This window comes from Rhipicephalus sanguineus, chromosome 1 (assembly GCF_013339695.2).
Source record: "Rhipicephalus sanguineus isolate Rsan-2018 chromosome 1, BIME_Rsan_1.4, whole genome shotgun sequence".
Classification (NCBI taxonomy): domain Eukaryota; kingdom Metazoa; phylum Arthropoda; class Arachnida; order Ixodida; family Ixodidae; genus Rhipicephalus; species Rhipicephalus sanguineus.
The window spans coordinates 6,024,858-6,052,700 of record NC_051176.1 but is presented as its reverse complement, the minus strand read 5'-3'; the positions used below and the strand labels follow the sequence as shown (position 1 = coordinate 6,052,700).

The following is a 27,843-nucleotide window of genomic DNA, read 5'->3' as shown; positions in this document are numbered from 1 at the left end:
GCCTGATAATCATATCGTGGTTTTCGCACGTAGAGTACCAGATATTACTATTATTATCCCACAAACGTAGACATACAAAAAGCCATAAACGATCGCGCACGCACAATTTTTCACGCGCTCCAATAAATATGCATCAGCTCACTGATTCCACACACACACACATAAGCACATAACGGCACTTGTCGATTTCCGCATTTTTTTTTTGTGACCATCCCATTATTATTCTTATTTCTGCGTGCGCGTATTCCTGTTGCAGCAGCAGCAGCAGCAGCAGCAAATTGGCGATATTCTGTGCCCCCGAGGTCTGGCGCAGCGCACAGTCTTCGATCCACCAGAACAAAGCATCGGAAGAACTTGGCCACCGTTAAGCGCAAAACATTTGGGCGAAAGGACAGGTGCTAACTTCCCAAATGAACATTTATTTCCGAGGCATATCACAAAAACAAACAAATACTAGATCGGCCCACAAGTGCACACTGCACAGGCACACTAATCAGTCACCTATGTCAGCCGCTCCTCCATCTCCTTCGTGGTCGAAGGTAGGGAGCTCATACTTACGCACTTGATAGCATGTGAGCTGCCTTGACAACCTCCAGCGTGCGCTCACCATGGAACACTGCTGAAACAGTGGTTTACGCTCGTGGCAGTGAGTTTCCATCACTGCCCTTTCCCACTGTGTTAGCATGTTCGCGCAGTCGATGACCAGTTTGCCCGAGAGATTGTTGACACAGCTCGAACGCGAGCGCAGTAGTTGCATGACCTCCCAATCTTTTACCAGGAAGCTTTCTTGAAGGGGCACCTGATAGAGGTGACTGATTAGTGGATGCGTGCCTGTCACTGTGGAGTTGTGTGCCATACTTGATCTGGTATTTGTTTGTTTTTGTGGCATGCCTGGAAATACGTTTTCAGTTGGAAGTCAGCGCCCGTCCGTGTCTTTTGCCCTTAACGGTGGTCAAGTACCAACTACCTCGAACACACACATATCAAGACGTCGGCAATCACTTTCGTCATCGCCGTTCGATCCAGGACAGTGATACCGGCGGCGCTGCAAGTGCGCGCGAGTAATTGGACGTCGTCGATCCAGTGCGAAGCCCGCTCTCGGGCAGCGAGTCTGCCGAGGGGGTGCCAATCGAGCGTGTCGACACTGCGCGTTCCGGTCGGAAGCCGTTTAGGTGCAGTGGGACATCGGGTCTCCACTGCTCGGACCAGCCTTTGTCTTTCTCGATGGACTCAATATTGATCTGATCCTACAGGACGCTCGTGGATCGTGGGGGCAGCAGCCGCTAGCATGACGCAAGCGCGCGCGTAGGAAGACGCAGAAAACAGTGTTCTGCTCTCTGCACATGAGTCCTCTTTCGTTTGTGCTAAGGAGAATGAACAGTTTCTGTCGACACTAGAAACACAAGAGAGGTCTATGTATGTGGCTGCCACACCATTTCTTTTCAAGTGGCTCCGATTACTTTTGTGCCTCTCTGCCTTGGGGAGCGTAGTACTTGCAATGCGAAAATCTAGACATCGTTTGCGAAAAGAAGAACTGTCAGCAACAAGCGCATTTTGTCCTAATCGTTTCTTCTACTTTGATCACCGTTTCGAGCACAATTATTTCGTCGCAGACGAGTAAGAGCGGAAATCTCCATCTGCCTCTCCTTAATAGTCACTGTGCAAACAAAGAATGCAATATTTCGTTCCCACTTGGTGTTCAGGTTTCGACACTTTTGTAAACTGATTCAGTTTAAGCGTACGAGCGCTCTCGCTATGATTCAAATAGAGCCAGCATTTAGGGCACAACACAGTGGAAACCACGATGCATTTCTATTGGCGGCATTCATTTGAACAAGGCGGACGGATTGCTAAAATATTGGGCGACAAAATGTAACGCATAATTAGGGGCTCGTCGTCTGGCCGCTCCAACGGTGAGTGCAACGTGGGAAGCTGGCTCCGAGACCAAAGACGGCTGGTATTTTCCTCGCGCCCGTTAAGTGCAGCTAGTGAGAGAGAAGGGGAGGCGGCCGAAAACGGGATCGCACGGCGTGGGGGCGCGTTTTTCTTTCGTAGGAGCGCTGGAGGCCGGCCACCGGTGCCGCGATTTCACTTTCGCGCCGGCCGTCGCCGGAGGAGGTGCACCGCGCGCTTGCCGACCGACCGAGCGACGCCGCCAAACCGAGGCTCCTTAGGACGCGCGAAGCAGGTGTGTGTCTTTTTCGAACACTCCACCGTCGGCCACGGAATCCCTCGTGTGGAATACCGCGCTAGTGAGACGGGGAAGCGACGCTAGAGTTTGCGATTGAGAAGGAGCAAAGGTTATTTCTTTGTCCTCCCCCCTGTGCTTGCACACTGGTTTGTCTTGACTCGCCGTTACTTTCGATGGCTTGAGTTGGTGTTATCGCGCGCTTGTTGTCCTTGCCTGAACCTGAGGAGTACGGCCGGCGCGACCCTAACGAGCACTCTCGAAGGCTGTCGTCGCTGCGAGCGGAGAAGACGCCCAAGACGTGAGTGTCTTTTTCGCCGCTTGGCGTGCTGTCTACGCGGCTTGTTCCTCTGTGCGATGTCTTGTTTAGACGCGCTGTGGTAGCGAATCGAAGCAAATTTCGAACGTCTGCCGTGTTGCTCAGACGTGTTTTCTCACGCAGTGTGGCTGTGCGTTGTGCTCTGACCTTGACTAAGCTTGGGGTCAGGGCGCATCACGCTTCTTTTAGTGCGCGACAAAAAATCCACTTTCATAGAAATTCGTATAAACTCTAGCATGACTTCTTCAAACGGCTCATCCTGCACCAGTATTCTTTGTACAGTCAGCGCCGGCGCACCGTTTCGTTTGCGTTCGTCTAATACAGTCAAATATTACCGGTTTTTCACAAGAAAGCCAAGATGTTCACAATGCACACATGCGTCATGCATTGGCCTTCTGGAAAATAGGATTGCTTCTCTCTCATGGCAGGTAAAAAACAGGGCCCATATTCACAAAAACGTCTTACGCTGAATCTTCTCGTAAGAGAATATTTCAGCAGATCACGATGCGGGACATATCATTAGTGAAGCCGGCTAACCAATGGCAAACGCAGCATCGGTCGGAACGAGGCTTAGGCGCATAAACCTGTCGGTGTTTCGTGCTTGGAAGAGCTTCCCGCAGCGCAGCTCTCATCATCCGCGGAATAAAAGCTGGACCGTCACTTGATAAGAAATGCGGAATATTCAGCGTCCATGGCTCGGTCAATTCAATAACAAAAAAAAACTTATAAGAAGGGGGAGTTCTCGTTGAGTTAACTCAGTCAGAACTAATAAAACACCGGCATTTGGGCTTCACCTTGCGTTTTGAATTGCGCATTTAATTGTGCTCTCTTTCACTATCGTGATGTATCTACTTTCAATTGTTCCAACGCCTACGTGGAGGTTTCGTGGAATAATTAACTTCCCAACACGCGCAAATTAGCCGCGATTTCTCCAAGTTGCGAGGCACCGCCCCTGCCAGAATCGACCAGTCATCCGTCCCACGGATTCACCAATCCGACAGGGCTGGACGTGGCGCGAGTCGATAAATGAAGGCAAGAAGTAAGGAATAATTTCATTTTCATTCGCTCTCACCGTAGGCCTGTTGTCGGCTCGTTATGGGGCGGTCGCGAATGCGGATTGGTGAATAGCATTTGTGAGAATAGAGATAATATTACGCGGGGAAGGAAGCCCGAAACACACTGCCGCGCAAAAATGCGCAAGCGTGATAATTCCATGCGGAGTCGTGACATCGAACGTATCAGAGCTATGCTATAGACCAAATTGATGCACAACCGCAGCTCAAAATCAAATTAAATGACGGAGAAGAAAGTTCATAAAAATGACGACATAATTCAGAGAGAATTTTGATATGTCATTGGTGAAAATAAATATTTAACAATTAGCAAAATTCAAGTTATTGCAGTGCGTGTTAATCAAACTAAAGCTAGTACCTGAGGTATTTTCGTCATTCTGGGCAGTAACTTCTCAGTGCATATCTGTAGCTCTGCCGTTTTAAATGTAGTTGCACGAAGAACAATATTGCAAGTGACCTCCTTCGCAATATTATTCTTCACATATTGCGAATTTTGTTTCTCGTGTCCTTGAAGCATTGAACGAACACAATATCAATAACTGCGTTATTGTGTTGTATGACACGCCGTTTTTGGATTGAGAGCCTCGATATATATTAAAGAAATGAAAACCAAGCTCGTGCAGCACGACGTTCGGGTTGAATGGGGCGAGAGCCATGCTCGCGTAGCCGCCGACGTTTGCGCTTCGTCGACGCAAGTGCGGCCTGCAATATGGCACACGCGACCTCTACGCTTCGGTGATTGCTTTCAAGAGCTCACATCAACATTGTGAACGCGTTAGAACAGATGCGTTGCACGCTGTCTTCTGAGGCATCGAATAAAGTGCATTGGAAATGCTTTGCATGACGGGACGAGACATCAGAGCAATGTTGTCTCGAAGACTGCCTGTATGGCTCTGTTTAATCGCGTTCGCGCGCCAAGAAATGCCTTCAAGTCTCGGGACCCACTTGTTTTGAAAGCTCAAAGGACCAGTGAAGCTTATAGCTTTAAGCACGAAGCACCACACGTTTGTGTTGGTGATCCTCAGCCTTCGTAACATGTTCACTTCGGAAGCGCTCCATTGCTTTAGACACGGGCTCGCAAAACACTGCGATTGGTTCTCAGCTATGCAGGGGACTATTTCAGCGCAATTACGGGCTTCTTATGCCTGTCAGAAAATTAAATAAATTACGGGGTTTTACGTGCCGAAACCACGGTATGAGTGGGGGCCTCCGCCTTGATTGTGACCACAGTGGTTTGAGTGATGTTCACACGAATCAAAGCTTGAAACCGGTTTGGTATTTCGACGCCAATCGAAATATCGAAGCCACGTCGTCGAGCTCAGCAGCGCAATGCAATCGCCGCTAAGATATAGTATACCGCGGCAGATGTTGTTACAAGCATTTCTGTTATACGCGCCATACGTGCATCAAACTGTGCGTTGCGTTCTTAGTATGTATTATGAAAAGCAATCGCAAAATGTTGGTTTATATACTTATGCGTTCTGTGGTGAATTGTTTTTAGCTACATTGTCCTGATCGGAGGCTCATTAGTATCCAAATTTCGCGTTTTGCGTGGTTAATCAACAACAACAGTGCGCCTTTTGTGTATATGGGGCCGCGTCTGATGCATTGCGTAAATCGAAAAAAAAATAATAAAAAAATTCGGCAGATCCCACGTACCGTGGGAGTCGATGTTATGCGAAGCATGCGGCGGGTAGGTGACTGTGGCGTAACTTTTTTTTACTGAGCGACACGTTACAAAATGTCGCTAAAGATTTGTATAAATTTTATACGCACACATATATATGTTGAAGAGCCGCATATGTGTTACATAACCAGCTGTTTACGGTTGGGTAACGCTGCCAATGGCAACGTGGGTATTACCAACACCAGAAGCGGTAAGTTGATATGTAGTGGTTATACGTGTCCCGAGAACGCATGCACGTTTCAGAAACCCGTGTGCATGTGTGCAAGAAGTTCTTGACAGTTCTTGAACAAGGGCACCATCACCGTGATCAGTGAGCACCAGCAGCTGGTCATGACTTCTTATAGGATCCGGTCGTGATCGTGGTGACGAGGGGTCCATGTGTAGTGAAGTATGTCGTATAGTAGAGATGTTGGAATTCGTGGATGCCTCGGTCATTTCGTCGACAAATTGTCTGTCGACAGAGCCGGCGAGATGTCGGAATCTGAAGTCACCCTTCGCGTTGGTGAGGTATAGGCCGTCGAGGCTGGTAGGCCTGGATAGTGCTACATAGACCAACATCAGTGGATGGTGTTTGTCGTATTCGTAGACTACCCGAGCGTATGTAGCCTACGTAGCCTAGTCTACAAAGCGGCTGCCAATCAATCTGGCATCATTCTCGGTCAGCATGAGGCCATCGCTCAGCCTCGTAAGAAATGAAGAGGACGCTGCGTCGTTCTGGTGGACGAAGTGCAGCTTACGGTGCGGTGATGTGGATATCATCCGTAACTTTTGTTAGTGCATTCCTCCGGGGTCGAGCAATGCCTCAATATAGCTTGCTGAATCATAGGAATACAAATGTAATGTTGAATAGACTGCTATAAAAGCGGAGCCAACATTGGAACTACAGACGTTAATCTCATATCACGCCTGTATCGTAGGAGTACGCATCGTAGCACTATCATGTAGTGTTTATTGCTTTCTTGCAAAATTACATAGCCAGCACCACAACCACAATTGACGTTGCACCAATATTACGCCTGCGTAGGCTGTTTTTCCAAACCAGTTTATAGACCTGCCGTGGCTCAGTGGTAGAATACCTGAATGCCACGCAGAATGCTTGGGTTCGATTCCTGCTGGGATCCTAATTTTCATTCTTTCCATTCGTTGAGTCAACGCTGCCGATGTTGGTTTTCCTTAACGCTCTAGCATTTAAGTTACTAATGTCTGTTCTCGCCGTTCCTGGGTAGATATAAACTGTCAATCACCTGTGGCGCATACCTGTACACCGCGGCCCGTGGTAAACGGGTATGTGCCACACGTGCCCAGTGGAAACTGTTTGACGACGTACGCGACAAGATTTTAACGTTATTCATGTCACGACCCGGCAATCATATTCGTCAAATTCGTTTACCCTCCCATGCAAATTTTGCTCTACACCAAGTTAAGGAGGCCATCATGAGAGCACCCAGACGTAGGCGGCTAGATAGATAGATAGATAGATAGATAGATAGATACGTAGATAGAAACGCTCAAAGTGCCAGAGGTTCGCTAAGAAATGCTTCGCATTTAAAAAACTGGCGAAGCTTGCACGAAGCCGCGCAAGGCTTGAAACAGCGAAACTGGGCGATTCTAAAGTATAATTTATTTGCTTCTAGGTTGTCGCTAGGCTTTAGCTTGGTGAGTCACGACACGGATGTCCCAAATTCCAGAACCGAGCGCTCACATCTCTCATAGATCTACGGGCACGCCGTCGTTGGCGTAGGGCCGCCATCGCTTCGGGCTCTTCTCGCAGCCTTTGCCGTTGCATTTCCCGTTCCCTAGTATGGCAACATCGCACTAGTCACTACTTCTCTCTTTTTACGCCTTCATTCCCATTAATTCTGTCTGTTTGTGTCTTTATTCCCATTATTAGTCTGTGCCTTTCTCCCTCTCTTTCTTTCTATATGTCTCTCTTAGAGAACCACTGGTGGGGTTTCCTCCTCCTCACTTGCCTTTCCCACGCCCTTGCTGCACTACTATACTATACAGGGCTATGCTATACTCTGCTAGTGTGCCCGGATAGCCGAGTGGTTAGGACGCGCGCCTTCCTTTACATCTTTCTTTCCGTCTCTGCTCGTTCTCGGGGTTATTACAGGCGTAGCGGTGAGTAGTGCCCAAATTGTGTGGCGCATGCCCGTTCACGATGACGATATAGTTTCCCGACAGGCCGTGCAATACGGCTAGCTTGGCTGCTGAAAGGAAGAAAAAAGCAGGTTGGGAGACAGGCTACAGTGGGACATAGGTTCATCTAAATAGAGAGCGAAAAAACGGATACGTACTACATACACTGCTATCGCAGGCGATCGAGATAACGGCACACTATGACAACGTAATGAACATCAGTGTTGGATAGAGCCACTTGTACAATTTCAGTTGTCCTTCAAAAGCTCTAGTAAAGCCTTTGTCGGCGTCTGTTATCGACAAATATTAAATATTTATATAAATTTGGAATTCCAGAATGGCTTGGTTTCATAATGGTCGACGGTCACAGTTTCGAGTGATAGCGCCTGCAAAACAAGAAGCCACGCCGCGAACGTGTTCAACGGTGTCCTTACGACCGGTCATCGCACGCAGATTTGTTGTTCACTTCGTTGGAAACAGCACAACACTTCGTCAGGGCCAATTCTATTCGCAGCCAACAAAGCAAGATGGTGTCGTATCAGCAGAGATCAACTGTGATCCGATGCGACGTGACGAGTCCAAGTGAAGAAACCGATTACTCTGGAAAGGTGGAGGGCTTTACGAGGCGAACGAGACATCTGGTGCAAGAGTCCCCGTACCGACAGAGTCCTAGAATGTTTTTTTTTTTTTTTAGATTGCAAAGTACGTCGTTTGGCTCATTTGCGCAAAGCTTTGCCTGGGGTACAACAGATTACATTACACAACCGAATTAGACCACTCGAGTTGTTTCAGTTTCAAGACAAGCCGCCATTGGGCAGCGCTCTGCTTCATCTCGGCAGCGTCATATTGATTTGAAATGCAGGTAAAACCGCGAGCGCATACAGCCACTCGTGCCATAGCTTGATAGGCCTAAACGAAAAGGATGATTCCTTGCGTTAGCTTGATGCGAGCTTTTGCGTAACTTGGCACGAACTCCTTTGCCTTCCAGCAGCTACCCCACATTCACGTGCGCGACATTGATATAGACATGCTTCGACGCTGGTAATGATGTGATGACAAACAATTTCCGGGTTCCCGGATTCTGACCTGAAAGGCGTACCACTGTCGCACACTCAAGATGCGTTTCTGCGTAGTGCGACATGCACTGCCAGTATGTCGAAGCTACAAAGGCCCACGGCTCTGGCCCGTGTCCGCCTTTACCGCCGTGTGGCTGTGGAGCGGCATCGAAGCGCGTCGGCCGACCACGGCCAGGTGCGCCCAAATCGCGAAAGTGCGGACGAAACGCTGGCAGACGCGCTTCGTTTGTCGCGCTCCCTACCACCGGCGCTGTCCATTAGCGCGAACCCAGCGGCGATTCGCAGGTGCCTGGCACAGAATAGAACTGGCTTCCGCGCCCTCGGTCGACCACGTGCGAAAAGCTGTGAGCGCACACCGACAGGATCGTAAGGCCAGCGGCGGCATTAAGGAGGCGTAGGGGTTTTCAGCAAATGCCTTCCATAACTGTTTAGCCGAGACGACGGGGAGGCAGGCAAGTGGAAAGAACAAAAGCGGCTGATTTTATAAGCTGTGGCGCTCGACGTCGCGATGACCACGTATCGAGCACTGTTTACAGCTCGCCCCGTGAAGGAACTTGCAGTTGTTCTGCCACACGTGCGAGGCCTTGCGCGTTTTATTTTGCTCCGCCGTTGTTGCTTTTCCCTTCCGCCTGTTTGCGAGTGCCAGGCTGTTGGCCTCCATTACAGACCTGTGCGCCGCGGCCTGTTTGCTCTCACGCCGCTGGCGCCGCCGCCCAAGTCCCGGTTGTGATCACGCCGCCGCCGTTAGTCTTTCCTTTAAAACCGAACGGGCAAAAAATACATCACTTCGACGGGGGAGTTGTTCACGATGTGCAATGTAATTAACTATCCCTTTCAGCCGACGCCGATTGAGAGGGACGCAGTGCGCTTCCACCATAGAGGAAAAAGAACAGCTACTTGTTAAGTATTCATGTTAAAAAGAGAGCACGTGCAAACAAGAGAGAAGGCAAGAGAGTGGTATTTCTCACCGCCACGCGCACCTGATCCATAGGTGTCGCCTCTTGCCTGGGAATGCACAGATAAGTATTTTTGTCTACCTTCTTTTCCGCCGTTGTATGATTCTTCAGTTGTGAGCGGCGCTTGTGGTGTCTTGAGTGCTCTCTTATGTCCGTGTTTGCACGCCCTGTCTTTTTAAAAGGCCCCAATGTGGCCTCTGAAAGTATAAAAAATGCAGGCAGTTTGAGCGTATTGGTCGGTAGAGCTGGCGCGCGGGCTACACGGCAGACATCAGCAAAACTCTCGTATACCCTTCTACGCGCTGTCATATCACCGCCTCGTGCTGTGACCACTGATACGACAAACTGCACGAAAATCGCTTCTCTCTCAGGAGCGGCCGTATTCCAATACGCCAGTGTTTTAAGGGTTACGCGAGATCGGATAAAAAATGTTAGCTGCTCGCCATACTTTTACCCGCGGTCTCCTCCATCGCTGATGGAAATAAAGAAGTTTATTATTATTATTATTATTATTATTATTATTATTATTATTATTATTATTATTATTATTATTATAGTTAGTATAACATTATGACGTGTTGCTATCGCATTCACAGCTTCGCTTTTTCGTTGAAACCGTTTTTTTTTTTTTCAAATTCGAGGGCCAATCTATTTTTCTCTCCCCACCAACTCTAGAACCTAACCCCCCCCCCCTCGCCACGCCGCCGCCGATCCGATCGACCCCGCGCCCTTCACGCGCCGGCGCACCGGTCTACCTCCAAGAGAGGCACGGCAAACGTCGCATACGATGTTGCGGGTAAAGGCTCGTGATATATGGGCACTATGTGTTAAATCGAGAAACGTGTGAGAACAAGGAACTGCCCTGCACTCATTTGAAGAGGGATGGAGGCATTTAAAGTTCGAATAAATAACCACGCGAGAAATACACGCACATACGAACAGAATGTGTTAACTTCTCCAGCATCATGCACACCTTCTAGTCCACGGTCCGTTATAGCCTAGCAAGAGCTGCAGCCAAACGACTGGATTTACAGAAGGCGTGCTCGCTACTCATCTTTGACTGAACGACGCATTTCTTATTAACTGTACCTCTTGGTGTCTCTACGAGCACCCAGAAAATGCAGCTCAATTTAACAATGACCTTAGCAACGAGGACGTTAAGCCTTGACGATTGAAGCAGTTCGGCTTCGTACTAATATGACAAACATATTTTTAAGAACCATCACCGATTCATTGGTGTGGGGCGATATTTATTAAGATTCTTAATATCGCATGCTCCTTGATTCGCCGCTACAGTGTCTATCGTCTCCACATCGAGTCTCCACATCCCTGCCTTGGAATAGCCATAAAAACATGGCTGATCCCTATGTCATAGGAATCGGTATAGCACGAATGTGGAACGTGTCTTCACAGAGGTAGTTGAACGTTTCTCGTGCATTGATATACGAGAGCTTGTGCAATGTCTACTGGTGTTTGGCAGCTACAGCACCGTCAAACACAAAGAAGGACGCACGAGACGAACGCACAAGTAACCCAGAACGAGTGCGAACTGCAACTGTCACAGCTGTTACTTTTTCTTGTTTGAGCAGCGTGCTCCTTTCGCAAACGCGGCCGCTTCAGCGGGCGACGTGACCTTCGTAGCTGTGTAACTTCGTCGCAACCTTTGCGGTGAACGCACAGGATGTACAACCTGCCTCCATCACGAGATAAGCGCGCGCACATAGGCTTCCCAAGCTCGGCCAGGGGGCGCTGCGTCGCACGCGTTTCGCCGCCTTTCTTGCGAAAACCGGTCGCTCCTGTCCCCACACCAGCCTTTTGACTGCGCTGTCTCCGCACGTTCAGGCACCCTGCACGCGCTGTTCTCTGCTCGCCGTGCACGTGCAGCTTCACGTGTCGCTTGCTCTGAAGGTTTAGAAAGATCCCAGAGATGGAAAAAAACGTTTTAACGGTGGGAATCTTACCAGAGGAGGACGGTTGATCGACCACCTTTTCGGGACCGAGCAGGTCGTCAAGGGCGATGCTGTTTGTGCGAGCGCGTGCGTGCAGATGCTGAACGGGCACATTTCTTTGACATGAGTAGGGAGGTGACTGCGCGAGTTCTGTAATTATGTTACCGGTAAAACGCACATTCGTTGCGGCAGTCGTGTCTACTCGGAGCTGTCAGCAACCATCCAGCACGCTTTCGCGTGCGTTTTCTATTGATAACTTTTCAATTGCTTGGATGCCAAGTTTGTCGTGCGGCTTTAAATTTATTATGAGCTCAGTGTGAAGAGCATAAATTTACATCTGCCCTGTTGAGTCACTGGCTGCATCGCAATGCGCAGTGTTCAGTTTCGTGGGAGTTTCACTTTTGCCGAGGTTTGCATCGAATGATAACAACGTCGGATCGCAAGTTTAATGTCGCCTTCGATTTTTTAGAGCTCCCTTTGACAGCATAATGATATACGCAAACAAAAAATAAATAAATATTTCATGCCCACTTCGACGATGCATGTTTCTTGCAGAGGCGTGTTTCATTTCGAATAATATCGACGCCTGATCACGCACCGTGTTCGCTTATTCGAATGTCGCTTTGGTTGTTTCGACAGCTCGCTTGGTCAGCATCATACTGTACAGGGGCGTAGCCAGGGGGGGGGGTTCAAACCCTCCCCGAAACTTTTCAATTTTGCTTGCGTATATGTACACGCACACATACAAACGCACGCGCAAACATACATAAAGTATGGTTGGACCCCCCCCCCCCCCCCGAAAAAATTTCTGGCTACGCCCCTGGTACTTACAATACCCACTGGGATCGCGCATGTTTATGATTATGCCGAGATCTGTGCCCAATAATAAGCGCATCTGAATTCGCGAAGCCATCGAAAATTTAATTGCCACCTTGGTTCTTTTTTCAGCTCGTTTCCAAAACGGCATGCAAGGCTTTTTATTACGTGCCGAACGCATGACCTTAATACGAGGCACGCCGTGGTGGATTAATTCGGATTAATTTCGGCCACCTGGGTTTCTTTAACGTGTACGTAAATCTAAGTACGCCGGTGTTAGTGCATTTCGCTCCCATCGAAATGCAGCTGCTGTATGCGTGAATCGAACCCATGACCACGATTTTAGCAGCGCAACACTTCAGCCTTCTAAGCAATCACGACGTGTCGCATGCAAGGCCAATATAAACGCTCAGTGCAAACATATACAGCTTAATTCTGTTTACAGGGAGCCGCGACGGGAAATCTACCGCAATCAGCTGAATTAAACACTTAGTACTCACGGTACGTTATTTAAACTGTGGTGTAATAAGCCCAAATGCTCCGCTGCTGTAACATTACAAATGGTTGACTCGGAAAGCCAGCGCGCAATCTCGAAACGTACAGCGGCTGTCTATTTGTTGTAACTTCGGTTCACAAACGCACTTCCCTTTCAAATGAGCACGATCATCGCGTTTCTCCCCGTTAATAGTTCGTAATACTGTGTACGACAAAAACTGCTTCAAGGTGACAAGACCGCGAAAGCATCGCGGCGAACTGCCATAACCCACTCTTGACGCCTCTGCTCCTCGCACTGCTTGCATCGGAAACGGTAGAACATGACAGGAAGTTTTCGGCTCTTCGACATTTTTAAACTTTTGTGACAGTTCACAATGCAGCAGGACTGCGTGCCTGCTTTCGAGTACGACGAAGGAACGGCACCCATAGCGTGAAAAATGCGAGATAAAAGCACCGGGGAGCACGCTCTCCGCGCGCGCGATGGGAAAACCAAGCAAGAGCGACCCGTCCCAGCTACCGGAGTTTTCCCCTCTCTCCGCTGGGGCGGCGGACGGCGCTGCGCAAACTTGAGCGTTGGAGGCCTATGGGCAGTCACGCCCTGTAGGGCAAATTACTGACCAGTGCGAGGCATGCGGGCATGGCAGTGAGCGGGGCGACGACCTTTAAAGCGCGCCCTTCGCGCCTTCTCTCTGGTGATAACAAGAACACGCTGAAGTGCCACCGAGCTATGAGTACCACCAGCGGTAAAGGGTGTATATAAACAGCTCTGCCGTTAGTGTACTGAAGAATGTACGCTCTGTGGCAGAGCCGTTTAACACTGCGCGCTGTGGAGGGAGGCGTTGTGGCTTGAATTCCCAGCGACGGAACTTTTTCTTCTTTTTTCTTTTGTCATCTGTTAATGTGCATTTTAGAACCTGATATTCGTGACGGAAACACGTCAGTGATGTCTTGGTGGACCCCTGCATAAAACACTTTCGTGTTAAAAAGGAGTTATGTGCTTGTTGAATGCCTACTTTCGAGACTCAGACTTGATGAACCTTTCATAACGTGCCTGCGCGAATATATTTAGCAGCGTTCATGTGGAAGAACTGTCCGCAAAGCATGCCAGCCTGCCCAAATATTCGAAATGCCCCCACTGCTCGCATTGCGCCACCGCAGCGAGGTTCCTGACCAGCCGCTAAAGAAGTAGGAAAGGGCCCTCCCCCGATTTCATTCAGATATAATACACGAAAAATGTGCATGTAGCTCCCACCGCGGCGTAGAAAAAGATGGACCGCACGTTTTTCACTTACAAACGCTTCAAAAGTGTGCCAACTGTCTACTGCGTAATCTGACGTTTTCGCATTAAGTACGCTTTCGGGCGACTCGGGCATTTCGAAAAGGGGCAACACCTCTCGACTGTGTCGCAAATCGCCGAGCTGTTTGTCGAAAAGTCTCAGCTTTGAACTACCCTGTTTTGCGTTTACTGTGAGACAAACGCGTGTTTCAACGCTGCAGCAAGCTGCACCTGGCATCGGGGTGCGAGGCCTCGTCTCTTTAGTGCAAATCCTATGCATGCATCACTTTTATTTCTGCGCCTACATTGAGGCGAAGCTGAGACACTTTCACACACACTGCAGGCCATGAATGGAAACGCAACGGGCCTTGTAAAAAAAAAAAACAAAAAAGAAAACGTCCTTATACTGTACGCTTCGCCAGTTGCATAGAGTGTAGTTTTGTGCTAACAAATGTGATATGTATTGATACAACCACGGAAGGTGAAAAAGCTATTTCGCTTTCTTCGGTTACAGCTTTTGTTCACATATTTCTTCACAGTATTCCTGACAGTCAATTTCGATAACAACGAGTTCTTCTTAGGGTCTACCGTGCTTACCATAATGGGTTTTCCCGAACTTTCCAAGATTTCACGTCTTCGCATACAGTTCGTGGAAGGAAGCCAGTGCTTCCGGCATCGAGGAGTGTATAGAGGCCCTGCATAAAGGTGGTTTAAACAAAACTAAAATGAAACCTGTGTAAACAACTCGGGAAAATTTAAAGACAAAAGTTCAGCGACGCCTGTCGTAGAGGGAGCTCTGAAAACTGCGACGTCCTCTTGGTTTCATCTTTCAAGGGTGAATTTGCAACAGCAGTCCTGATTAAGAAGTCGAACCGTGCTTTCTGCGAAGGTGGCAATGTAAACGCCACTCCCTTGTTTGGCTTCCATTTGTCAACTCACGCTGCGTGTATGGAAGAAAGATGAAGAAGAAAAACGTCTACCGAGGGTCGGGAAACTTTCTCTGCATTCCTCTTGAATTTGCCGGCACCCTTTGCTGCTATCCGAGTCTTGGTTAACTAATGTTCCTTCCCGAAAAGCTGCGGTGGGAGCAAATGGTTCGCCCGTTTCTTCCTCTCCTGCCGACTCTTTCAACGACAGGACTCCAGCTGTTTGTCCCGTCGCAAGTTTCCTGCGTGGCGGAGAAAACAACAACAACAACAAAAAGCATCGACAAGCGATAGAGAAGGCGTTCGACGAGGTGCCGAAAAGTTGTTTTTTCCCGTCGGACTAAGCCTCATGTTTCTTCAGGCGCAGTGAAAGTGGGAATTACGATCGCACGGCGTATTGTGCTGCTTCGCCATCGGCCTCTCCGCAGGAGCCTCCATTCCAGCGGCCCTTTCCTCACTGCCGAGCCCTTTGAGCGAAAGGTGTTCCTCATACCGCTACTGTTTTCGCGATGCTCGTGGCGAGGGAATCGTCGTTGCTCGTGTTGCTCGCAACCAGTTTGTACGCCACTGGCTTTCTCCAATTTTGTTGCCCACTTTATTTTGTCTATCTTTGAATGGAACCACTCCAAGTGGGAACGCGTCTTACCGGAAAAAAAAAATAATAAATCATTCCTTTGCCCTCCTGTGGCGGCTGTTTTCTCAGACATGGCACAAGCAACAGCGGAGGCTGCAGGGTGCTCGGACTTTCTTTTTTGCCCGTTGCCAGCAGTTCGCTCCAGTGCGTGCGTGTTGAGACTCAGCTACCGTCGGCAGTGTTATTGAGCAGAGCTTATGTGAAGGTTGCATCAGAGCTAAGACGCTAACCGAAAGGAGCCAATATTTTCCTTCAACGTGGCAAAGACATCTCAATTATGGAAACTGATGTTAAAATGAGTCAGCTTGCTTTGATTGCTCAGGCATTTCTTTTTGGTTTTTTTACTCGTGCACTTTCTAATAAACTCTTCCGAACTCTCCAATTATCCGCGTGCAGGGCCCGTATTCACAAAGGCGTCTTACACCAGAAACTTTCGTACGAGAATATTCCAGCTAATTGCAGTGTGGGACATCGGCGAAGCTGGAGTGGAGAAGCGCACTTACCAAGAAGGCTGCTAACCAGCAATGTGCGAGTGCTCACTTTAGCCTACGGAGCCTTGCTCATGAATTATGCCTACAAGTTGACCGTCCAAGAACATTCTACACAAATGAGCCCCTTGCAAATATCGACAGCTGTCTTGTTACCACGACGGTCGCTGTCAGGGGTAACGGGCGCTGGAACACCAGTGGTGAATGATGAAGCGCTGAGCGGAAATGCTCCCGAGGAAATAAGCACGCCGGCATGGTTAACATTCGGGTTACAAATTGACTGACCATTCTGAATCTGCCTTCATCGCAGGGTTATTCCTTGAAAAGGATGTGAAATAGCTAAAAGATCGTGTTTAATAAATTGGTTGGTATTTGGATGTTCCCTGTAAGCATCCTCAGGTCGAGTTTGCTGGGGTAAGGTTCGCACGGCTTGATTCGCTGGTGCCCAGTTTCGTTATGCACTTGTGCTGTGGCGCCAAAAAAAAATGTATTTCCCATATTCGTTAGCTCTCGGCAGTTATTTATATATTGAAAACCCTGTCGCAATATCCGCAAAATGCGTACATTGCCATTTAATACGATAAACAGTTTTACATAGCAGATAAAGGTGGTATCTTCTACCAGAAAGATTACCAGTCATAAGCTTCATAACCGCCTGGTATGCAATTTTGTGGTGAGCTATATTAAAGCATATCAAACGTTATCCTAGGATGCATTAATGGTATCTCAGCACTACACGCATTCTGACAATTTTTCCCCTGACAGGCGTTGTTGTCGCGCAAGGGAAAATGGCTTCTGGAAGATAACGAAAATGTCAGCATTAAATGTGACAAGGCATAATTTGATTCGCTTGCGTGCACGCTGCATTACAGGAATTGTGCTATACGATGGATATATATGCAGAATATATTCTACTGTGCGATGGATATATATGAGTGAAACTGCGACCAAGTGAGAACAAAGGGTAGCTTGATTTACTAGTGTTTCACCTAACGCATGCTTAGGTAAAGAACAAAATAACGGATACTGCTTAAGAAGTGCACGGTGAAACATGTAGAAATCTGGAGCGAGACGAGGGAGTGGGAGAAATGGTTTGGATTGCTTGTAACTTCCCGTGCCTGTTGCCTCATATTCGTTCTAATAAAAGTTTGGAATAACGAGACGTGTTGTCTACGTAGCGATAATCATGAATGACACTAGACAGTTTTAATTGGGCGTCCGCAGCAGCTCTGCGGACGCAAGCTGCCATTTGAAATGACTGGCGGCCTGCCTCCGCAGAGTTACTGCAGCCGTCCAACTAAAACTGTCTACCGGCTATCTGACATCGCAGTCACGAATCACTGAGCGATTGTGGTAGCTGCGACACATAATATGGGCACAGGGCTTGGGGTTTCAAGTGAGGACCGATCGGTTCGTCTGCCGTGTTCTTTCCGTGGGCCTTTTAGGTACATATTTTAGCGCATATCATTTGAGGCAAGCTGGCTATGCAACTTACGTGCTAGTCACTGCGCCTCCGGGTCAGAGAAGCAGATGTAAACACAACGAGCAGGTAAAACGCTGTCATTCAGGCAATCAATCAATCAATCAGTCAATCAATCAATCAATCAATCAATCAATCAATCAATCAATCAATCAATCAATCAATCAATCAATCAACCGACCGACCAACCAACCAACCAAATCTATCTATCTATCTATCTATCTATCTATCTATCTATCTATCTATCTATCTATCTATCTATCTATCTATCTATCTATCTATCTATCTAAACTGCCCCTTAAGAAGAACTCACTGTCGAACTGATTAACTCGTTTTCTGGAACATTGTGCCGTGCATGAAAGAAAGCGCTACCTTGTATTTTGTATTATTTGTAAACACAGTGTATTTTTCCGTCCGGCGGCTACACCACGCGTCAGTGGAGTGCTCAACGAAGTAGGTCGGCAACAATATAATTTCGTTCACGCCTGTAGCATTTCGCCAGGTGTGGCCAGGGCGCCGCACAAGGAGCGCGCTCCCTCCAGACTTCGGGCACCCATCGCGAAGGCGACCAGTCTGGTTGAGCGGTTCGCTGCTGTGTAATTAGCGTCTTTTGGCTGGTCGCTGCGCCAAAGCGGGATAATGAGTGCGTGCCTTCTTTGTTGTGGACCACGACAGGTTGCACTGGACAAGCCCCACTATCGTGTACAGCAGGTGCGAGCGTTAAACGAACTCTGTTCGGCGAAGTGGACCACGCGAAATACGTGAAAGAAAGAGAAAGGGAAAAGATACAGAGAAATAAAGGTGTTAAAGACATAAAAAGATAATAAAAAAGACAGAGAAAGACACAGAAAGGAGATAAAGATATAGAAACAAACAGGAACGAAAAAGTGGTAGAACAAACAGAGAATAGGACAGGAAGACAAACATAGAGGGAGAGAGAGATAGAAAAAAAATAGATATAAATAAATAGAAAGAGATACAAGAAACACAGAGAAAGAGGAAGAAAAAAAAAAGCATGGCTGATCCCTCTGCCATAGGAATCGGTATAAGACGAAAGTGGAACATGTCTTCGCAGACGTAGTTGAGCGTTTGTTGCGCATTCCTTCGCCCCAAGTGCGAAGGTATGAATGCTATAGCAACAAATTGTAATGTCACGCGAAGAACGGCAAGCAGCTCGAAACTTGCAACGCGCTGCTCAAGCACAAAGGACGCACGGAACGAAGATAACAGGATGAGCGCAAACTAACTGTTACAGTTGTAACTTATTTCTGTGTGAGCTGCGCGCTCCTTTCGCAAAAACGGCCGCTGCAGTAAGCGAAGTGACCTTCATGCTTTCAAGGCAAACTTGCGGTGAGAGCACAAGACCGTCATCACAAGATAACAGAGAGATCACGTAGCGACAAAGACACCACTGACACATAGAACCACAAACCACAGGCGCTACTAACAACTTTAATGGAAGTTCAAGATACACAGAATATATATGCGTTCCAAACGCGCAAGCGCAAATGTGATATCCGGCAGGCTACAGGGGGCGCTAGGCAGAATGCACAACACTACGACTGAAAAACGCATGTTCCGCGGCAAACAAGGCAACAGACGTCTGACTAACGCAATTACTACCACTTTCCTTGATAAAAAACGCTTGTAAGAGTTGTCGCGCCGTTCTATCTCTACTCTTACCAACGATCTTGACATCGTGAAACCTTGGGGCACATGCGCAGGCTTTGCAATGCGCAGAAAGGTGCGCGTTCATGTCCTTGTTCAAGTTACTCGCGTGCTCCATCATTCTAGGATTGACGCAGCAACCGGTTTGCCCTACGTAGCACTTGCCGCAAGACAGGGGGATTTTATATACAACCCCGGTGGCGCAACGCACATATGGCTTGGCATGTTTTGCATGGCAGCCTTTCAAATGGCTGCTCATGATGCAGGGACACAATTGCGTGAGTCTGTTGGGAGCAGAAAAGACGATGGTTACACTGCACCTACTGGCCATTGTAATTGTGGCTCATTTTGTGCCCTATGTGCACAAATTAGCCACAATTACAAAATAGTGGCCAGTAGGTACAGTGTACCCATCGTCTTTTCTGCTCCCAACAGGCTCGCCCAATTGTGTCCCCGCATCATGAGCAGACGTTTGAAAGGCTGCCATGTAAAACATGCCAAGCCTTATGTGCGTTGCGCCACCGGGGTTGTATATAAAATCCCCCTGTCTTGCGGCAAGTGCTACGTAGGGCAAATCGGTCGCTGCGTCAATCCTAGAATGATGGAGCACGCGAATAACTTGAACAAGGACATGAACGCGCACCTTTCTGCGCATTGCAAAGCCTGCGCATGTGCCCCAAGGTTTCACGATGTCAAGATCGTTGGTAAGAGTAGAGGTAGAACTGCACCACAACTCTTAGAAGCGATTTTTATCAAGGAAAGTGGTAGTGATTTTAATGTTGAGGGCCGTGAGCTTGTCCATGTTGAGGGGCCGTGAGCTTTTAGCTCACGGCGCTCAACATCTGCATTTGTCAAAATCTGATGTTGAAATAAAAATGATTCTGATTCTGATTGCGTTAGTCAGACGGTTGTTGCCTTGTTTACCGCGGACCATGCGTTTTTCAGTCGTGCTGTTGTGTATTCTGCGTAGCGCCCCATGTAGCCTGCCGGATGTCACATTTGCGCTTGCGCGTTTGGAACGCATATATTGTCACGTGGTCGTGACGTCGACGAAGACAACAGTCAGCACGTCCGAGATGAAACTGTTTATTTGGCCGAACTTGTGGCCGAGAAACTGAGAACTAGAACTACAGCAATACACGCTGTACAATGATAGCGGCGAACAGGGCGTCGTCCGTCGAACAACTGACAAGCGGTGAAGCGTGTCGGCATTTAAACATGTGCCGTCGAATATTTCCAGCGTTATCGCTGGCTGTCGTGCAAATTCTAGAATGAGCTCGAGTGTGCGCGTCTTGCGCGCAATCTTAACAAAAACGATCTACAATGATCGGGAAGCTTCTCGAACAATGAGGCGCGGTTCGCGCTGAGCGTTGCTGACAGTCTTTGTGGGCGAAAACCGAATAAAGCAAAAAGTGATAATAGGAAACGCCCATGGCAATGCCCCCCTCTGAAAAAGCATCGTCCCGATGCTTAAAACAGAACAGGCCAATGCATGCAGTAATAAATAACAAGAATAAAGCAACAAAGTACAATAAACAATAAGCACAATTTAGCAACGTTGCTTGTTGGGCGAGTTGGAACGAGTCAGTCATAACGTAGTTCAGCGCAAAAAACAGGCTGTTGCGTGTTTTTTGCGCTGAACTACGTTATGAATAAGCACAAGCAAGAAAGTACAATAATAAAGCAAAATGACAGTCCTCAGATTCGCTAACGCGCGTAATATGGTTTGAGGCGCACGACATGGACGACTTCAGGTCGTGCACGGCGCCGCTGAGAGTTCGTAATGCCGTCAGGGACAACCTCGTAGTCGAGTGCGCCCAGGCGCCGAAGTACCCTGTACGGTCCGAAGTATCGGCGAAGAAGCTTCTCGCTCAGTCCGCGTCGTCGGATTGGCGTCCAGACCCATACACGGTCGCCGTGCTGGTACTCAATGAAGCGTCGTCGAAGATTGTAGCGACGGCTGTCGGTGTGCTGCTGGGTTTTGATTCGCAGGCGGGCCAGCTGTCGTGCTTCTTCGGCGCGCTGTAGGTAGGTGGTCACGTCGATATTTTCCTCGTCGGTCACGTTTGGTAACATGGCGTCGAGCGTTGTTGCCGGGCTCCGTCCGTAGACCAACTTGTATGGAGTCATCTGCGTGGTTTCTTGTACGGCCGTGTTGTACGCGAAGGTCACATATGGAAGGATGGCGTCCCACGTCTTGTGTTCGACGTCGACGTACATAGCCAGCATGTCGGCGATGGTCTTATTGAGACGCTCGGTCAGGCCGTTGGTCTGTGGGTGGTACGCGGTGGTCCGGCGGTGGCTTGTGTGGCTGTATTCCAAGATCGCTTAAGTTAGGACAGCCGTAAACGCCGTACCTCTGTCGGTGATGAGAACCTCTGGGGCGCCATGACGCAAGACGATGTGCTCCACGAAGAACTTGGCTACCTCGGCGGCACTGCCTTTGGGCAAGGCCTTTGTCTCGGCGTAGCGGGTGAGGTAGTCAGTTGCCACGACGATCCACTTGTTTCCGGTATTGGACGTCGGGAACGGCCCCAGTAAGTCCATCCCGATTTGCTGGAACGGCCGCCGTGGTGGCTCGAGAGGCTGCAGAAGTCCGGCTGGCCTAGTGGGCGGTGTCTTGCGTCGCTGACAGTCCCGGCAGGTCTTTACGTAACGGGTGACGTCGGCGGAAAGGCGCGGCCAGTAGTACTTCTCCTGTATTCTTGCTAGCGTGCGAGAAACACCCAGGTGTCCAGACGTCGGGTCGTCGTGCAGAGCCTGGAGGACCTCTGGCCGCAATGTCGAGGGTACCACGAGAAGGCAATCGGCTCGAAGCGGTGAGAAGTTCTTCTTTAGGAGAACACCATTGCGCAAGAAAAACGACGTCAGTCCGCGCGCGAATACCTTCGGAACAATGGTGGTCCTGCCCTCGAGGTATTTCACAAGGCCCCTGAGTTCTGGGTCCGCTCGCTGTCGTTCGGCGAAGTCGTCGGCACGTATGGTTCCTAAGAAGCAGCCGTCCTCCTTGTCGTCCTGCGGCGGTGGGTCGACGGGGGCGCGAGACAGGCAGTCAGCGTCGGAATGTTTTCTTCCGGACTTGTAAACGACGGTAATGTCGAATTCTTGAAGTCGTAGGCTCCACCGTGCGAGCCGACCTGAAGGGTCCTTCAAGTTAGCTAGCCCACAATGCGTGGTGGTCGCTCACAACTTTGAAGGGCCTGCCGTAGAGGTAGGGGCGAAACTTGGATGTAGCCCAGATGATCGCTAGGCACTCCTTTTCCGTTGTAGAATAGTTCGTTTCTGCCTTTTAGCGACCGGTTAGCATAACTGATGACCCTTTCCTGCCCGGCAGTCTTCTGCACAAGGACGGCGCCGAGTCCTACGCTGCTTGCGTCGGTGTGGATTTCTGTATCGGCGTATTCATCGAAATGCGCTAGTGTCGGAGGCATCTGAAGGCGTCGTTTCAGTTCTTCAAACGCTTCGATTTGCGCCGTTTCCCACTTGAATTGCACGTCCGTCTTCGTAAGGTGAGTTAGCGGCTCGGCGATTCGTGAAAATTCCTTGACGAAGCGCCTGTAGTAGGCGCACAAGCCTAGAAAACGGCGCACGGCTTTGGTGTCGGTGGGTGGCGGGAAGCCAGCGATGGCAGCTGTTTTCCGCGGATCTGGGCGAACACCATCCCTGCTGATAACATGACCCAAAAACAAGAGCTCCTCGTACGCGAATCGGCACTTTTCAGGCTTCAAGGTGAGGCCGGAGGTCTTGATTGCTTCAAGTACGGCTTCAAGGCGCCGGAGGTGTTCGTCGAAGCTTGAGGCAAACACAACGACGTCGTCCAAGTATACGAGGCACGTCTGCCACTTCAAGCCAGCCAGCACTGTGTCCATAACTCGTTGGAATGTCGCAGTTGCCGAACAAAGACCGAAGGGCATGACCTTGAACTCGAAGAGGCCGTCTGGTGTTATAAAGGCCGTCTTTTCTCGGTCTCTCTCGTCGACTTCGATTTGCCAGTAGCCGGTCTTGAGGTCCATCGACGAAAAGTACTTCGCGTTGTGTAATCGATCCAGGGTGTCGTCTATCCGGGGAAGGGGATACACGTCCTTCTTCGTGACTTTGTTCAGGCGACGATAATCGACGCAAAAACGTACAGACCCATCCTTCTTCTTCACTAGCACTACGGGAGACGCCCACGGACTCTTGGACGGCTGGATGATGTCGTCGCGTAGCATTTCGTCGACTTGCTTCTTAACGGCGTCCCTTTCTTGCGTCGAAACCCGGTAGGGACTCTGACGGAGTGGTCGAGCATTTTCTTCCGTTATGATACGGTGTTTAGCAAGGGGCGTTTGCCGGACCCGTGATGACGACGAGAAACAGTCCTTGTATTTCTTCAGAAGGCCTCGGAGCTGTTGTTGTTGGCGGGCGGGAAGGCTTGGGTTTACGTCGAAGGATGGCTCAGGCATTGCGGTTGTCGTTGTAGCTTCGTCAGAATCTGAAAAGGCAAACGCATCGCTGACAGCCAAGATTTCTTCGATGTACGCAATCGTCGTGCCCCTGCTCAGGTGTCTGTATTCTTGGCTGAAATTCGTTAGCATCACGCTTCCTTTCCCTTCATACAGCCGAGCAATGCCTCTTGCGACGCAAATGTCGCGGTCTAGCAGCAAACGCTGATCGCTCTCGATGACACCTTCGATGCATTCACATTCAGCCGTTTCGGTGCCGACGGGAATTATGATGCTGGATCTAGGTGGAATGGTGACTTGATCCTCGAGCACGTTCAGGGCATATTGGCACGGGTTCGTATCCGGCGGTGTCGCTTTCTCCGACGATAGGGTTATCGACTTGGTTCTTAAGTCGATGACGGCGCCGTGGTCACTTAGGAAGTCCATTCCAAGTATCACATCCCTGGAGCAGTTTTGTAGGATTACTAAGCTCGCAGGATAAGTCCGGTTGTTGATGGTGACTCTCGCCGTGCAGACACCAATCGGCGTTATGAGATGGCCTCCAGCGGTCCGGATCTCGGGGCCTTCCCAAGCAGTCCTAACTTTCTTCAACTTTGCTGCGAACGGCCCACTGATGACGGAATAGTCGGCTCCAGTATCGACGAGAGCGGTGACGTTGTGGCCGTCGATCTGAACGTCGATGTCGCTAGTCCGCCGTCTTGCGTTGCGGTTACGTCGCGGCGTCGGGTCACGGCTGCGTCGGTTTGCACCGCTGCTTCCACGTTGCGTCGTCAGGTCTGCTTCCGGTCGCAAAGTTTCGTCTTCAGGACGTCGTTCGGCGTGCGGCGGGGGCTCGGAACTTCGTCGCGGTGTCGTCGTCGACGACAGAGGATCTTCGGCATTTCGTCGTACAGCAACCGCACCTCCATCGGTTGCTGCCCTTAGTTTCCCGGATACGGGCTAGGCGACCGGCCCCGGCTTGGGCCAGTGTTCTGCCGGCGGTGCGGTGACCTGTAGCGGCCCGGCGACGGCGAGCGGGAAGGTCGTCGTTCTTGCTACTGTGTTCCGTTGAGGTAGTCGTCGATGTCGCGAGGCCGTTCGCCTGGCTACGGGCGTGGCGCGTTGACGGCGAATCCTCGTAGCCCCATCTGTCGGTACTGACAGCGGCGGTACGTGTGACCGGCCTCCCCGCAGTGGTAGCAGAGCGGGCGGTTGTCAGGGGCGCGCCAGACGTCGGTCTTCCTCGGCGTGCATCGCTGGCCGGTTGGAGGGCGGTATGATGTCGGTGGTGGCGGCGGTGGTGCCTGGCGGCGGAACTGCTGGGGTGGCGGGGCGTCTTGACGTGGGCTAGGAGGGGAGGCGTTGCGTCGGGCTGCAGCAGCATAGCTCATGGCTTGCAGCTGCGGCGGTGTCGGCTGAGGAACACCCAGTGAGTGTGTTATTTCCTCGCGTACAACGTCAGCAATCGACGTAACTTCCGGCTGTGCAAACGGCGCAAGCTTTCGCAGCTCCTCTCGCACGATGGCTCGGATCGTTTCGCGGAAGTCGTCGGAGCCGAGGCCATGAACAGCTGCGCTGTCTTGAAATGCGCGGCGATTGTACTGCCGGGTGCGCATCTCGAGCGTCTTCTCGATGGTCGTTGCTTCCGAAACGAATTCTTGAACTGTCGATGGGGGGTTCCGCATCAGCCCGGCGAAGAGCTCCTGTTTGACTCCTCGCATAAGAAAGCGGACCTTCCTGTCCTCGGGCATGACAGGGTCTGCATGACGGAAGAGCCTTGTCATCTCTTCCGTGAAGAGCGCCACGTTTTCGTTCGGCATCTGCACGCGGGTCTCGAGCAGAGCGTCAGCACGCTCTTTCCTGACGACGCTCGTGAATGTCGCAAGGAACCTGGTGCGAAAGATATCCCACGTTGTGAGGCTTTGCTCTTGGTTCTCGAACCAGGTCCGAGCGGCGTCTTCCAAAGCGAAATAGACATGCCGTAGCTTGTCTTCGCTGGTCCAGGCATTAAAAACGGCGACTCGGTCGTAGGCCTCGAGCCAGCTTTCCGGGTCTTCGAACGACGATCCGCGGAAGGTTGGCGGCTCCTTGGGTGTCCGGAGAAGGATCGGTGCGGGCGGCACAGCGTCTGTCATCGTCGCTGTGGTCGAGGTCAGGATCTTTGCCGGGTCTTTTCAGGTAGAGGCCCGTGCTCTGGCGGTAGACCTTGTTGCCTGCGGCTTGCTCGACGATCCGGGTTTTCTTTGCCGTCGTCCTCCTCGCGGCTTGGGCTTGGGTCAGCGCTTCGCGGGGTCGTCCGGATCATGGAAGAAGCAGTGCCTCCACCAGATGTCACGTGGTCGTGACGTCGACGAAGACAACAGTCAGCACGTCCGAGATGAAACTGTTTATTTGGCCGAACTTGTGGCCGAGAAACTGAGAACTAGAACTACAGCAATACACGCTGTACAATGATAGCGGCGAACAGGGCGTCGTCCGTCGAACAACTGACAAGCGGTGAAGCGCGTCGGCATTTAAACATGTGCCGTCGAATATTCCAGCGTTATCGCTGGCTGTCGTGCAAATTCTAGAATGAGCTCGAGTGTGCGCGTCTTGCGCGCAATCTTAACAAAAACGATCTACAATGATCGGGAAGCTTCTCGAACAATGAGGCGCGGTTCGCGCTGAGCGTTGCTGACAGTCTTTGTGGGCGAAAACCGAATAAAGCAAAAGTGATAACCGGAAACGCCCGTGGCAATATATTCTGTGTATTTTGAACTTGTATTACAGTTGTTAGTAGCGCCTGTGGTTTGTGGTTCTATGTGTCCGTTGTGTCTTTTTCGCGCTACATGATGTCTATTAGCAAGCACAAACTAGCCCAGAAACAAGTCCTTCTTCATCGCAAAATAAGCTTGCGCGCATGAGCGACCACGCCCTGTAGAGGCGCGCGCTCATCGCAAGGCGTGGGGCGACGATCTTTAAAGCGGACCTTCTAAAGTCACTGGAACGGGAAAAGTACCGCGACCGTCCTTCCCGCCGCCATATTTGGTCCAGCGCGGCCGAAGCTGCGGCGGCGCGGTGCTGTTTTCACGCGTAGTAACGCATGCTGTACGCATTGCGCGCGCTTTTGCAGCCCCAAATGAAGCATACCGTTGTTCTCTAACTGATTAGGAAAGAAATAGCGGCGATTTTCACTTGCCTACACGTACACGCACGCGTACTAACGCGATAAAGAAATGCGAACTGCGCGGCATTTACGCGCTCGGCTGCCGGCATTTATTAATTTCTTAGCGAACTTCTGCGACATTGAACGCATCTATCTATCTATCTATCTATCTATCTATCTATCTATCTATCTATCTATCTATCTATCTATCTATCTATCTATCTATCTATCTATCTATCTATCTATCTATCTATCTGCCCACGACTTTGTGCTCTCATGGCCGCTTCGTTAATGGGATGTACACCAAATTTATTATGGCATAACATGACTGTCTGACAGGTGACACAGGTGATAACATGAAAATAATGACATGCATGCCCAGGGCTGGGCAAAGATACTTTGAAATTGTATCGAGATACGATACAAGATACTCAGGCAAGAAGTATTTGAGATACAGATACAAGATACTGCAACACTGATTGTATCCGATACGATACATTCCAATTGTATCTTAAGATACTTCGATACATTCTCAAATGTGTTAATATACAGGGTGTCCCAGCTATCACGCGGCACGATTTAAAAAAAGACGAACGGCGTTACGCGAATCAAACCTACAGCATATTGTTCCTAGTACACTAGAGTAGCCACTGCTATTTTTTTCGTTAATAAGGTTTAATTAATTAGTCATAATTATATTTCTAACTCGACCAGTACTCGCCTAATTGTCAAAATGTCAATGAGGCGTATGTAGGCATGTTCAAATGGCGTCTAACTACGCTACTTTCAACAACGTGCTAATTGCGCGCTCATTTTTTCCGCTTGATCAAGAAAGCCCGCGAAATATGAAAAGTGACACGTGACTAGAGTGTTGCGCGCGTCGGGAACCAGCGCCGTCAAACAGGCTCCTTGTGAGGTAGACAGTATCAAGGAAAAAATGCAGAAAGAAAAAAAAAACGCATTGCCCTATCTGCCACTCCCCGGACTAGAAACGCACCGCTTGGTTTTACAGAGTCAGGCCCTAATCAGAACACCTGCCGCGTTATCAATGAGAATAGCCGGCCGTGAGATATGGATGATTGCGGCGTACTATCGAACGGATTGAAT

The 27,843-nt window shown here is 49.8% G+C and overlaps 1 protein-coding gene across 1 annotated transcript in view; it reads left to right on the top strand.

Annotated features, from left to right (window-relative positions):
• The first annotated feature begins 2,470 nt into the window (after nucleotides 1–2,470).
• Nucleotides 2,471–27,843, top strand: part of LOC119389329 (uncharacterized) — a 167,948-nt gene continuing 142,575 nt past the window's right edge. The window contains exon 1 of the mRNA XM_037656537.2: nucleotides 2,471–2,489. The gene's annotated coding sequence lies outside the window, so the exon portion shown is untranslated. The remainder of the gene's footprint in view (nucleotides 2,490–27,843) is intronic.